The sequence below is a fragment of the Oncorhynchus nerka genome, linkage group LG27 (genome assembly GCF_034236695.1).
Source record: "Oncorhynchus nerka isolate Pitt River linkage group LG27, Oner_Uvic_2.0, whole genome shotgun sequence".
Classification (NCBI taxonomy): Eukaryota; Metazoa; Chordata; class Actinopteri; order Salmoniformes; family Salmonidae; genus Oncorhynchus; species Oncorhynchus nerka.
Window position 1 is genome coordinate 104093181 of NC_088422.1, and position 13126 is coordinate 104106306.

Consider the following 13126-nt stretch of genomic DNA (forward strand, 5'->3'; position numbering starts at 1 on the left):
GAGAGAGAGAGAGGGAGGTAGAGAGAGAGGGAGGTAGAGAGAGAGAGGGAGGTAGAGAGGGAGAGAGAGGGAGGTAGAGAGAGAGAGGGAGGTAGAGAGAGAGAGAGGGAGGTAGAGAGAGAGAGAGGGAGGTAGAGAGAGAGAGGGAGGTAGAGAGGGAGGTAGAGAGGGAGGTAGAGAGGGAGGTAGAGGGAGGTAGAGGGAGGTAGAGGTAGAGGGAGGTAGAGGTAGAGGGAGGTAGAGGGAGGTAGAGGTAGAGGGAGGTAGAGGGGAGGTAGAGAGGAGAGGGAGACAGAGAGAGGGAGGTAGAGAGAGGGAGGTAGAGAGAGGGAGGTAGAGAGAGGGAGGTAGAGAGAGGGAGGTAGAGAGAGAGAGAGAGGGAGAGGGAGGTAGAGAGAGAGAGATCAAAGAGGGAGAAGACAGGGCTGAAAGCAAAATCTTTATAAACTTCCTAAAAACCAGCCCAGAGAGAATGTTGTTGATTGATGACCAGATCCGGGTCCCTGATTGGTTTGTGCTCTGTTACCCAACTCCTATGGTCACGGTCAGGCCATGGGACCCAACTCCTATGGTCACGGTCAGGCCATGGGACCCAACTCCTATGGTCACGGTCAGGTCATGGGACCCAACTCCTATGGTCACGGTCAGGCCATGGGACCCAACTCCTCTGGTCACGGTCAGGCCATGGGACCCAACTCCTCTGGTCACGGTCAGGCCATGGGACCCAACTCCTATGGTCACGGTCAGGCCATGGGACCCAACTCCTATGGTCACGGTCAGGTCATGGGACCCAACTCCTATGGTCACGTCAGGCCATGGGACCCAACTCCTCTGGTCACGGTCAGGCCATGGGACCCAACTCCTATGGTCACGGTCAGGTCATGGGACCCAACTCCTATGGTCACGGTCAGGCCATGGGACCATGCTTGATGACCCCAGCCCAGAGCCAGCATCGATGCCTGATGACCATAGCCCAGAGCCAGCATCGATGCTTGATGACCCCAGCCCAGAGCCAGCATCGATGCTTGATGACCCCAGCCCAGAGCCAGCATCGCCTGGTCCCAGATCTGTTTGTGATGTCTGCAGACCTACTCCTCTCATCCACTCAGTAGTGATGAACCTGGACCTCAGGAAGCCCAGGGGGAGACCCAGTATTGAATATTCCTCTCATCCTCTCAGTAGTGATGAACCTGGACCTCAGGAAGCCCAGGGGGAGACCCAGTATTGAATATTCCTCTCATCCTCTCAGTAGTGATGAACCTGGACCTCAGGAAGCCCAGGGGGAGACCCAGTATTGAATATGATGTATATTTCACCCTCTAGTCCATGCGACAGGTCGTAGTTCCTGATGATATTCATCTGGGAGCTCTGGTCAAAAGTCAGAGCAGGTACTATAGCCTGGCTCCTATTTGGTCTAACCCCTACATAGTGCACTACTATAGGGCCTATGGGGCTCTGGTCAAAAGTAGTGCACTACTATAGGGCCTATGGGGCTCTGGTCAAAAGTAGTGCACTACTATAGGGCTCTGGTCAAAAGTAGTGCACTACTATAGGGCTCTGGTCAAAAGTAGTGCACTACTATAGGGCTCTGGTCAAAAGTAGTGCACTATATTGGCAATAGGGAATGTGATTTGGGAAATAACCCCTAAGAATCGCCCCCTTAGTGACTTTAAACAGCACTTTTCAATCCCTCTCTCTGCCTGTCCTTTATGGCCTGTGTCAACCCAATGCAGCCGTATGTTAAGACTAAACACTTTCAATCCCTCTCTCTGCCTGTCCTTTATGGCCTGTGTCAACCCAATGCAGCCGTATGTTAAGACTAAACACTTTCAATCCCTCTCTGCCTGTCCGTATTTATGGCCTGTGTCAACCCAATGCAGCCGTATGTTAAGACTAAACACTTTCAATCCTCTCTCTGCCTGTCCTTTATGGCCTGTGTCAACCCAATGCAGCCGTATGTTAAGACTAAACACTTTCAATCCCTCTCTCTGCCTGTCCTTTATGGCCTGTGTCAACCCAATGCAGCCGTATGTTAAGACTAAACACTTTCAATAAGACTAAACACCAATCCCTCTCTGCCTGTCCTTTATGGCCTGTGTCAACCCAATGCAGCCGTATGTTAAGACTAAACACTTTCAATCCCTCTCTCTGCCTGTCCTTTATGGCCTGTGTCAACCCAATGCAGCCGTATGTTAAGACTAAACACTTTCAATCCCTCTCTCTGCCTGTCCTTTATGGCCTGTGTCAACCCAATGCAGCCGTATGTTAAGACTAAACACTTTCAATCCCCTCTCTGCCTGTCCTTTATGGCCTGTGTCAACCCAATGCAGCCGTATGTTAAGACTAAACACTTTCAATCCCTCTCTCTGCCTGTGTCCTTTATGGCCTACAGTCAAGAATGCAGCCGTATGTTAAGACTAAACACTTTCAATCTGCCTGTCCTTTATGGCCTGTGTCAACCCAATGCAGCCGTATGTTAAGACTAAACACTTTCAATCCCTCTCTCTGCCTGTCCTTTATGGCCTGTGTCAACCCAATGCAGCCGTATGTTAAGACTAAACACTTTCAATCCCTCTCTGCCTGTCCTTTATGGCCTGTGTCAACCCAATGCAGCCGTATGTTAAGACTAAACACTTTCAATCCTCTCTCTGCCTGTCCTTTATGGCCTGTGTCAACCCAATGCAGCCGTATGTTAAGACAAACACTTTCAATCCACTCTCTGCCTGTCCTTTATGGCCTGTGTCAACCCAATGCAGCCGTATGTTAAGACTAAACACTTTCAATCCCTCTCTGCCTGTCCTTTATGGCCTGTGTCAACCCAATGCAGCCGTATGTTGACTAAACACTTTCAATCCCTCTCTCTGCCTGTCCTTTATGGCCTGTGTCAACCCAATGCAGCCGTATGTTAACCTAAACACTTTCAATCCCTCTCTGTCCTTTATGGCCTGTGTCGTATGTTAAGACTAAACACTTTCAATCCCTCTCTGCCTGTCCTTTATGGCCTGTGTCAACCCAATGCAGCCGTATGTTAAGACTAAACACTTTCAATCCATGGGACCTCTGCCTGTCCTTTAAAATGGCCTGTGTCAACCCAATGCAGCCGTATGTTAAGACTAAACACTTTCAATCCCTCTCTGCCTGTCCTTTATGGCCTGTGTCAACCCAATGCAGCCGTATGTTAAGACTAAACACTTTCAATCCCTCTCTCTGCCTGTTTTATGGCCTGTGTCAACCCAATGCAGCCGTATGTTAAGACTAAACACTTTCAATCCCTCTCTCTGCCTGTCCTTTATGGCCTGTGTCAACCCAATGCTTATGTTAAGACTAAACACTTTCATCCCCTCTCTGCCTGTTTTATGGCCTGTGTCAACCCAATCAGCCACATGTTAAGACTAAACACTTTCAATCCCCTCTCTGTGTCCTTTATGGCCTGTGTCCAATGCAGCCGTATGTTAAGACTAACACACAACTTTATCAATAAGACTAAACACCTCTCTGCCTGTCCTTTATGGCCTTGTCAACCCAATGCACCAGTTAAGACTAAACACTTTATCCCTCTCTGCCTGTGTTTTACCTGTGTCAACCCAATGCAGCCGTATGTTTAAACACTTTCAATCCCTCTTAGTCTGCCTGTCCTTTATGGCCTGTGTAACCCAATGCAGCCGTATGTTAAGATAAACACTTCCTCAATTCTCTCTGCCTGTCCTTTTGGCCTGTGTCAACCCAATGCAAGTTATGTTTTAAACATTCAATCCCTCTCTGCCTGTCTTTATGGCCTGTGTCAATAATGCAGCCATTGTTAAGACTAAACACTTTCAATCCTCTCTCTGCCTGTCCTTTATGGCCTGTGTCAACCCAATGCACGTATGTTAAGACTAAACACTTTCAATCCCTCTCTCTGCCTGTCCTTTATGGCCTGTGTCAACCCAATGCAGCCGTATGTTAAGACTAAACACTTTCAATCCCTCTCTCTGCCTGTCCTTTATGGCCTGTGTCAACCCAATGCAGCCGTATGTTAAGACTAAACACTTTCAATCCCTCTCTGCCTGTGATGGTTGTCAACCCAATGCAGCCGTATGTAAGACTTAAACACTTTCAATCCCTCTCTCTGCCTGTCCTTTATGGCCTGTGTCAACCCAATGCAGCCGTATGTTAAGACTAAACACTTTCAATCCCTCTCTCTGCCTGTCCTTTATGGCCTGTGTCAACCCAATGCAGCCGTATGTTAAGACTAAACACTTTCAATCCCCTCTCTGCCTGTCCTTTATGGCCTGTGTCAACCCAATGCAGCCGTATGTTAAGACTAAACACTTTCAATCCCTGTCCTCTCTGCCTGAAGAAACCTTTATGGCCTGTGTCAACCCAATGCAGCCGTATGTTAAGACTAAACACTTTCAATCCCTCTCTCTGCCTGTCCTTTATGGCCTGTGTCAACCCAATGCAGCCGTATGTTAAGACTAAACACTTTCAATCCCCTCTCTGCCTGTCCTTTATGGCCTGTGTCAACCCAATGCAGCCGTATGTTAAGACTAAACACTTTCAATCCCTCTCTCTGCCTGTCCTTTATGGCCTGTTCAACCCAATGCAGCCGTATGTTAAGACTAAACACTTTCAATCCCTCTCTGCCTTGTCCTTTATGGCCTGTGTCAACCCAATGCAGCCGTATGTTAAGACTAAACACCAATTCCTCTGCCTGTCCTTTATGGCCTGTGTCAACCCAATGCAGCCGTATGTTAAGACTAAACACTTTCAATCCCTCTCTGCCTGTCCTTTATGGCCTGTGTCAACCCAATGCAGCCGTATGTTAAGACTAAACACTTTCAATAAGCCCCCTCTCTCTGCCTGTCCTTTATGGCCTGTGTCAACCCAATGCAGCCGTATGTTAAGACTAAACACTTTCAATCCCTCTCTCTGCCTGTCCTTTATGGCCTGTGTCAACCCAATGCAGCCGTATGTTAAGACTAAACACTTTCAATCCCTCTCTCTGCCTGTCCTTTATGGCCTGTGTCAACCCAATGCAGCCGTATGTTAAGACTAAACACCTATAACCTTGGTTTTTAAACATGTATTTATCAATGCTTCTCTTATATAAAAATTACAGAAGACGTTTTCTTTGTAAAAAAATATAAAAAAAATAAAGAAAATTTAAAAAAAAACTTTGCCGAGCTACAGAAGAATAGTTTTATTTAAAAAATGACCAAAGTTTGTAGAAGAGTTAAAGTCACTGTTTCATTTACATTTAAGTCATTTAGCATTCTTTGACTTACAAATTGGTGCTTTGACCTTAAGACATCCAGTGGAACAGCCACCAATAGTGCCTAAATCTTTTGGAGAAGGATTACTTTATCCTATCCTAGGTATTCCTTAAAGAGGTGGGGTTTCAGGTGTCTCCGGAAGGTGGTTTCCTTTTTGATGTGATGACATCATCCATTGCCTCAGTCTGTTGTGTATTCTACTGTAACTGTTACGAAGGTGACACACACACGCACACACACACACACACACACACACACACACACACACACACACACACACACACACACACACACACACACACGCACACACACACACACACATAAAGTGTAGTGTCTAATCTGATATAGAAACCAGTATGATGTTCTGTGAGAGTTCCCTACCACCTCCTCTCCTATCTCATCGACTTGTTATCCCGGTAGAGACACAACACTATCACCCCTCCTGTGTTTTACCTTGTCCAATATCTTAACACACAGCCACAACACTATCACCCCTCCTGTGATTGTCCAATATCTTAACACACAGCCTCTCTTTTAATAATACATTCGGATGAGATTAACACTCTGTTATATTCTGTATTTGGGTAAAGGAGTTATTTTAATGATTAATTAGTTCAATGTATAATGGATTGGTACATGGTGGTGTTTTTCTGTGTGTTTTTTTGTGTTGCCAAAGATTCACATGAAATCTTAATTTAAAGCCCGAGCTCATTGATACTGGGTCTATAATGTGGTGACGTAAACAATCAGTTTTCCCCTAACAAATAAATACTGATAGTTCGTCCCTCCATTACTGTCCTTAGAGAGGACAATCCAGAGGCCCTAGGGATATAACCTCCTGTAAATCTCTCTCCGGCGCCATCATTCAGGTGTTTATTGTCATGGCAACAGCCACAAACCTCCAATCAGCAAAGGTGATGTGTTTTAACATGAGGGATGTTGTGCCTTGTAAGAAGAAACGATTGGTTTTTGTCCCAAATGGCACCCTGTTCCCTTTAGAGTGCATTGTTCTGGAGCAGGGCCCTCCCTATTCCCTTTATAGTGCATTGTTCTGGACCAGGGCCCTCCCTATTCCCTTTATAGTGCATTGTTCTGGACCAGGGCCCTCCCTATTCCCTTTATAGTGCATTGTTCTGGACCAGGGCCCACCATAGGCCTGTATAGGACTTTAAGAGAAAAGGGTGCAATTAGGGATTAAACCCTTGACTAGTGTGGCACTGGCTGCTGGCCTCATAACCCTAGTGTGGTACCAACTGCTTGCCTCATAACCCTAGTGTGGTACCAGCTGCTTGCCTCATAACCCTAGTGTGGTACCAGCTGCTTGCCTCATAACCCTAGTGTGGTACCAGCTGCTTGCCTCATAACCCTAGTGTGGTACCAGCTGCTTGCCTCATAACCCTAGTGTGGTACCAGCTGCTTGCCTCATAACCCTTGACTAGTGTGGTACCAACTGCTTGCCTCATAACCCTTGACTAGTGTGGCACCAGCTGCTTGCCTCATAACCCTTGACTAGTGTGGTACCACTGCTTGCCTCATAACCCTTGACTAGTGTGGTACCAACTGCTGGCCTCATAACCCTTGACTAGTGTGGTACCAGCTGCTTGCCTCATAACCCTTGACTAGTGTGGTACCAGCTGCTTGCCTCATAACCCTTGACTAGTGTGGTACCAGCTGCTTGCCTCATAACCCTTGACTAGTGTGGTACCAGCTGCTTGCCTCATAACCCTAGTGTGGTACCAGCTGCTTGCCTCATAACCCTAGTGTGGTACCAGCTGCTTGCCTCATAACCCTAGTGTGGTACCAGCTGCTTGCCTCATAACCCTAGTGTGGTACCAGCTGCTTGCCTCATAACCCTAGTGTGGTACCAGCTGCTTGCCTCATAACCCTTGACTAGTGTGGTACCAACTGCTTGCCTCATAACCCTTGACTAGTGTGGCACCAGCTGCTTGCCTCATAACCCTTGACTAGTGTGGTACCACTGCTTGCCTCATAACCCTTGACTAGTGTGGTACCAACTGCTGGCCTCATAACCCTTGACTAGTGTGGTACCAGCTGCTTGCCTCATAACCCTTGACTAGTGTGGTACCAGCTGCTTGCCTCATAACCCTTGACTAGTGTGGTACCAGCTGCTTGCCTCATAACCCTTGACTAGTGTGGTACCAGCTGCTTGCCTCATAACCCTTGACTAGTGTGGTACCAGCTGCTTGCCTCATAACCCTTGACTAGTGTGGTACCAACTGCTTGCCTCATAACCCTAGTGTGGCACCAACTGCTTGCCTCATAACCCTTGACTAGTGTGGTACCAGCTGCTTGCCTCATAACCCTTGACTAGTGTGGCACCAACTGCTTGCCTCATAACCCTTGACTAGTGTGGCACCAACTGCTTGCCTCATAACCCTTGACTAGTGTGGTACCAGCTGCTTGCCTCATAACCCTTGACTAGTGTGGCACCAACTGCTTGCCTCATAACCCTTGACTAGTGTGACACCAACTGCTTGCCTCATAACCCTTGACTAGTGTGGTACCAGCTGCTTGCCTCATGACTAGTGTGGTACCAGCTGCTTGCCTCATGACTAGTGTGGTACCAGCTGCTTGCCTCATGACTAGTGTGGTACCAGCTGCTTGCCTCATGACTAGTGTGGTACCAGCTGCTTGCCTCATAACCCTTGACTAGTGTGGCACCAACTGCTTGCCTCATAACCCTTGACTAGTGTGGTACCAACTGCTTGCCTCATAACCCTTGACTAGTGTGGTACCAACTGCTTGCCTCATAACCCTTGACTAGTGTGGTACCAACTGCTTGCCTCATAACCCTTGACTAGTGTGGTACCAGCTGCTTGCCTCATAACCCTTGACTAGTGTGGTACCAGCTGCTTGCCTCATAACCCTAGTGTGGTACCAACTGCTTGCCTCATAACCCTTGACTAGTGTGGTACCAACTGCTTGCCTCATAACCCTTGACTAGTGTGGTACCAACTGCTTGCCTCATAACCCTTGACTAGTGTGGTACCAGCTGCTTGCCTCATAACCCTTGACTAGTGTGGCACCAGCTGCTTGCCTCATGACTAGTGTGGTACCAGCTGCTTGCCTCATGACTAGTGTGGTACCAGCTGCTTGCCTCATGACTAGTGTGGTACCAGCTGCTTGCCTCATAACCCTTGACTAGTGTGGTACCAACTGCTTGCCTCATAACCCTTGACTAGTGTGGTACCAGCTGCTTGCCTCATGACTAGTGTGGTACCAGCTGCTTGCCTCATGACTAGTGTGGTACCAGCTGCTTGCCTCATAACCCTAGTGTGGTACCAGCTGCTTGCCTCATAACCCTTGACTAGTGTGGTACCAGCTGCTTGCCTCATAACCCTAGTGTGGTACCAGCTGCTTGCCTCATAACCCTTGACTAGTGTGGTACCAGCTGCTTGCCTCATAACCCTTGACTAGTGTGGCACCAACTGCTTGCCTCATAACCCTAGTGTGGTACCAGCTGCTTGCCTCATAACCCTTGACTAGTGTGGTACCAACTGCTTGCCTCATAACCCTTGACTAGTGTGGTACCAACTGCTTGCCTCATAACCCTTGACTAGTGTGGTACCAACTGCTGGCCTCATAACCCTTGACTAGTGTGGTACCAGCTGCTTGCCTCATGACTAGTGTGGTACCAGCTGTTTGCCTCATAACCCTTGACTAGTGTGGTACCAGCTGCTTGCCTCATGACTAGTGTGGTACCAGCTGCTTGCCTCATAACCCTTGACTAGTGTGGCACCAACTGCTTGCCTCATAACCCTTGACTAGTGTGGTACCAACTGCTTGCCTCATAACCCTAGTGTGGCACCAGCTGCTTGCCTCATAACCCTTGACTAGTGTGGTACCAGCTGCTTGCCTCATAACCCTTGACTAGTGTGGTACCAACTGCTTGCCTCATAACCCTTGACTAGTGTGGTACCAGCTGCTTGCCTCATGACTAGTGTGGTACCAGCTGTTTGCCTCATAACCCTTGACTAGTGTGGTACCAGCTGCTTGCATAATCATGACTAGTGTGGTACCAGCTGCTTGCCTCATAACCCTTGACTAGTGGCTGCTTGCCTCATAACCCTTGACTAGTGTGGGCTGCTTGCCTCATAACCCTAGTGTGGCACCAGCTGCTTGCCTCATAACCCTTGACTAGTGTGGTACCAGCTGCTTGCCTCATAACCCTTGACTAGTGTGGTACCAACTGCTTGCCTCATAACCCTTGACTAGTGTGGTACCAGCTCTTCACCTCTTGACTAGTGGGGCTACCAGCTGCTTGCCTCATAACCCTTGACTAGTGTGGCACCAACTGCTTGCCTCATAACCTTGACTAGTGTGGTACCAACTGCTTGCCTCATAACCCTGACTAGTGTGGCACCAACTGCTTGCCTCATAACCCTCTGACTAGTGTGGGCTTGCCTCATAACCCTTGACTAGTGTGGCACCAACTGCTTGCCTCATAACCCTTGACTAGTGTGGTACCAACTGCTTGCCTGGAACACCGAGTCAGCTGAACATAGTTTTATTTGAGCTGCTTGAGCTGCTTGAGCTGCTTGAGCTGCCCCCTCATCACGTTGTTGCTTGATTAGTGCTCTCTGTCACTGAAACCGTTCCGATCTCTAACTCTCACCTCAAGACATCTGACAGTGGGGTCCTTTTCTTTTTTAGGACTATTTTTTTGCTTTGAAACGATGATTTAGTTTTTATCTGAGATTTGACGGGTTGTTGTATTAAATTAAACATCATCTGAAGTGGGGCTCCCAAAATCATCACCTCTTTGGCTCTCCCCTCATCAAACAAAGTGAATAAATTATAAAGTCTGTTTTTTCTGAATGAATACCTCTGTTGGTCACGTGCTTTATTTCTATATCTCTAAATCATCACCTCTGAAGGACACTGAGGATGCTCCCCCTCTCACCCTGACCAAGGCAGTTAACCCACTGTTCCTCACTGTCATTGAAAATGGGGTTCTTTCCCCCCTCATCACCTCTAAAATGGGGTTAAATGAATAAACATCACCTCTGAAGTACACAGATGTCATTCAATAAGAATCATTGAAGTGGGGCTCCTCCCCTCATCACCTCTGAAGTGGGGCTCCTCCCCTCATCACCTCTGAAGTGGGGCTCCTCCCCCTCATCACCTCTGAAGTGGGGCTCCTCCCCTCATCACCTCTGAAGTGGGGCTCCTCCCCCTCATCACCTCTGAAGTGGGGCTCCTCCCCCTCATCACCTCTGAAGTGGGGCTCCTCCCCCTCATCACCTCTGAAGTGGGGCTCCTCCCCCTCATCACCTCTGAAGTGGGGTTTCACCCCCCTCATCACCTCTGAAGTGGGGCTCCTCCCCCTCATCACCTCTGAAGTGGGGCTCCTCCCCCTCATCACCTCTGAAGTGGGGCTCCTCCCCCTCATCACCTCTGAAGTGGGGCTCCTCCCCCTCATCACCTCTGAAGTGGGGCTCCTCCCCCTCATCACCTCTGAAGTGGGGCTCCTCCCCCTCATCACCTCTGAAGTGGGGCTCCTCCCCCTCATCACCTCTGAAGTGGGGTTTCACCCCCCTCATCACCTCTGAAGTGGGGCTCCTTCCCCTCATCACCTCTGAAGTGGGGCTCCTCCCCCTCATCACCTCTGAAGTGGGGTTTCACCCCCCTCATCACCTCTGAAGTGGGGCTCCTCCCCTCATCACCTCTGAAGTGGGGTTTCACCCCCTCATCACCTCTGAAGTGGGGCTCCTCCCCTCATCACCTCTGAAGTGGGGCTCCTCCCCTCATCACCTCTGAAGTGGGGCTCCTCCCCTCATCACCTCTGAAGTGGGGCACCTCCCCTCATCACCTCTGAAGTGGGGCTCCTCCCCCTCATCACCTCTGAAGTGGGGCTCCTCCCCTCATCACCTCTGAAGTGGGGCTCCTCCCCCTCATCACCTCTGAAGTGGGGCTCCTCCCCTCATCACCTCTGAAGTGGGGCTCCTCCCCTCATCACCTCTGAAGTGGGGCACCTCCCCCTCATCACCTCTGAAGTGGGGCTCCTCCCCCTCATCACCTCTGAAGTGGGGCTCCTCCCCCTCATCACCTCTGAAGTGGGGCTCCTCCCCCTCATCACCTCTGAAGTGGGGCTCCTCCCCCTCATCACCTCTGAAGTGGGGCTCCTCCCCCTCATCACCTCTGAAGTGGGGCACGTCCTGCCTTTCGAAGAAGGGTATCTGGCACATCCAGAGGCTTCTTTTAGTCCCAAATGGCACCCTGTTCCCTATATAGTGCACTACTTTAGACCAGAGCCCTATGGCACCCTATTCCCTATATAGTGCACTACTTTAGACCAAAACCCTATGGCACCCTATTCCCTATATAGTGAATAGGGCTCTGGTCTATAGTAGTACCACTATATAGGGAATAGGGCTCTGGTCTATAGTAGTACCACTATATAGGGAATAGGGCTCTGGTCTATAGTAGTACCACTATATAGGGAATATTTTCTGGTCTATAGTAGTATCACTATAGGAATAGGCTCTGGTCTATAGTAGTACCACTATATAGGGAATGTATTTCTAGTATAGTAGTACCACTATATAGAGAATAGGGCTCTGGTCTATAGTAGTACCAGTATATAGGGAATAGGGCTCTGGTCTATAGTAGTATCACTATATAGGGAATAGGGCTCTGGTCTATAGTAGTACCACTATATAGGGAATAGGGCTCTGGTTTAAAGTAGTGCACTATATAGGGAATTAGGGTGCCATTCGGGGTACATGTCACTGTAGAGAACACAAGAAGTATTTTCATCCTGAATTTCACTCTGTCATATTCAGTCCAGTCCAACAGAACGGTCCGGGGGACATGTATTTCACCTAGCAACAGTATGTCCAACAGAACGGTCGGGGGGACATGTATTTCACCTAGCAACAGTATGTCCAACAGAACGGTCGGGGGGACATGTATTTCACCTAGCAACAGGATGTCCAACAGAACGGTCTGGGGGACATGTATTTCACCTAGCAACAGTATGTCCAACAGAACGGTCAGGGGACATGTATTTGACCTGGCAACAGTATGTCCAAAAGAACGGTCAGGGGACATGTATTTGACCTAGCAACAGTATGTCCAACAGAACGGTCGGGGGGACATGTATTTCACCTAGCAACAGTATGTCCAACAGAACGGTCGGGGGGACATGTATTTCACCTAGCAACAGTATGTCCAACAGAACGGTCGGGGGGACATGTATTTCACCTAGCAACAGTATGTCCAACAGAACGGTCGGGGGGACATGTATTTCACCTAGCAACAGGATGTCCAACAGAACGGTCTGGGGGACATGTATTTCACCTAGCAACAGTATGTCCAACAGAACGGTCAGGGGACATGTATTTGACCTAGCAACAGGATGTCCAACAGAACGGTCAGGGGACGTATTTGATTATGTATTTGACAACTAGCAACAGTATGTCCAACAGAACGGTCAGGGGACATGTATTTGACCTAGCAACAGTATGTCCAACAGAACGGTCAGGGGACATGTATTTCACCTAGCTACAGTATGTCCAACCTGTTCTAGAGACCACGCTTGCACTGAGTCAGTCACTCGTGTCTAGTCCAATTAAAACCGTGTAGACTCAATCGCATGTCTAAACAGTAACCAATCACACGCTTGCATCACTCCACAAGCTACGGGTCGTCACTAGTTAACACAGTCACAAAGTCATAAACCCCGCCCATTTCTACAAATTATCTTCTTAAAATCGGATTTTTTACCTAACCTTAACCACAATGCTAACTTTATGCCTAACCCTAAATTAAGACCAAAAATATATATTTTTTGTTTTGTTTTCATACCATTTTTTTGCGATGTATCTGACTTTGTGGCTGTGTTATCT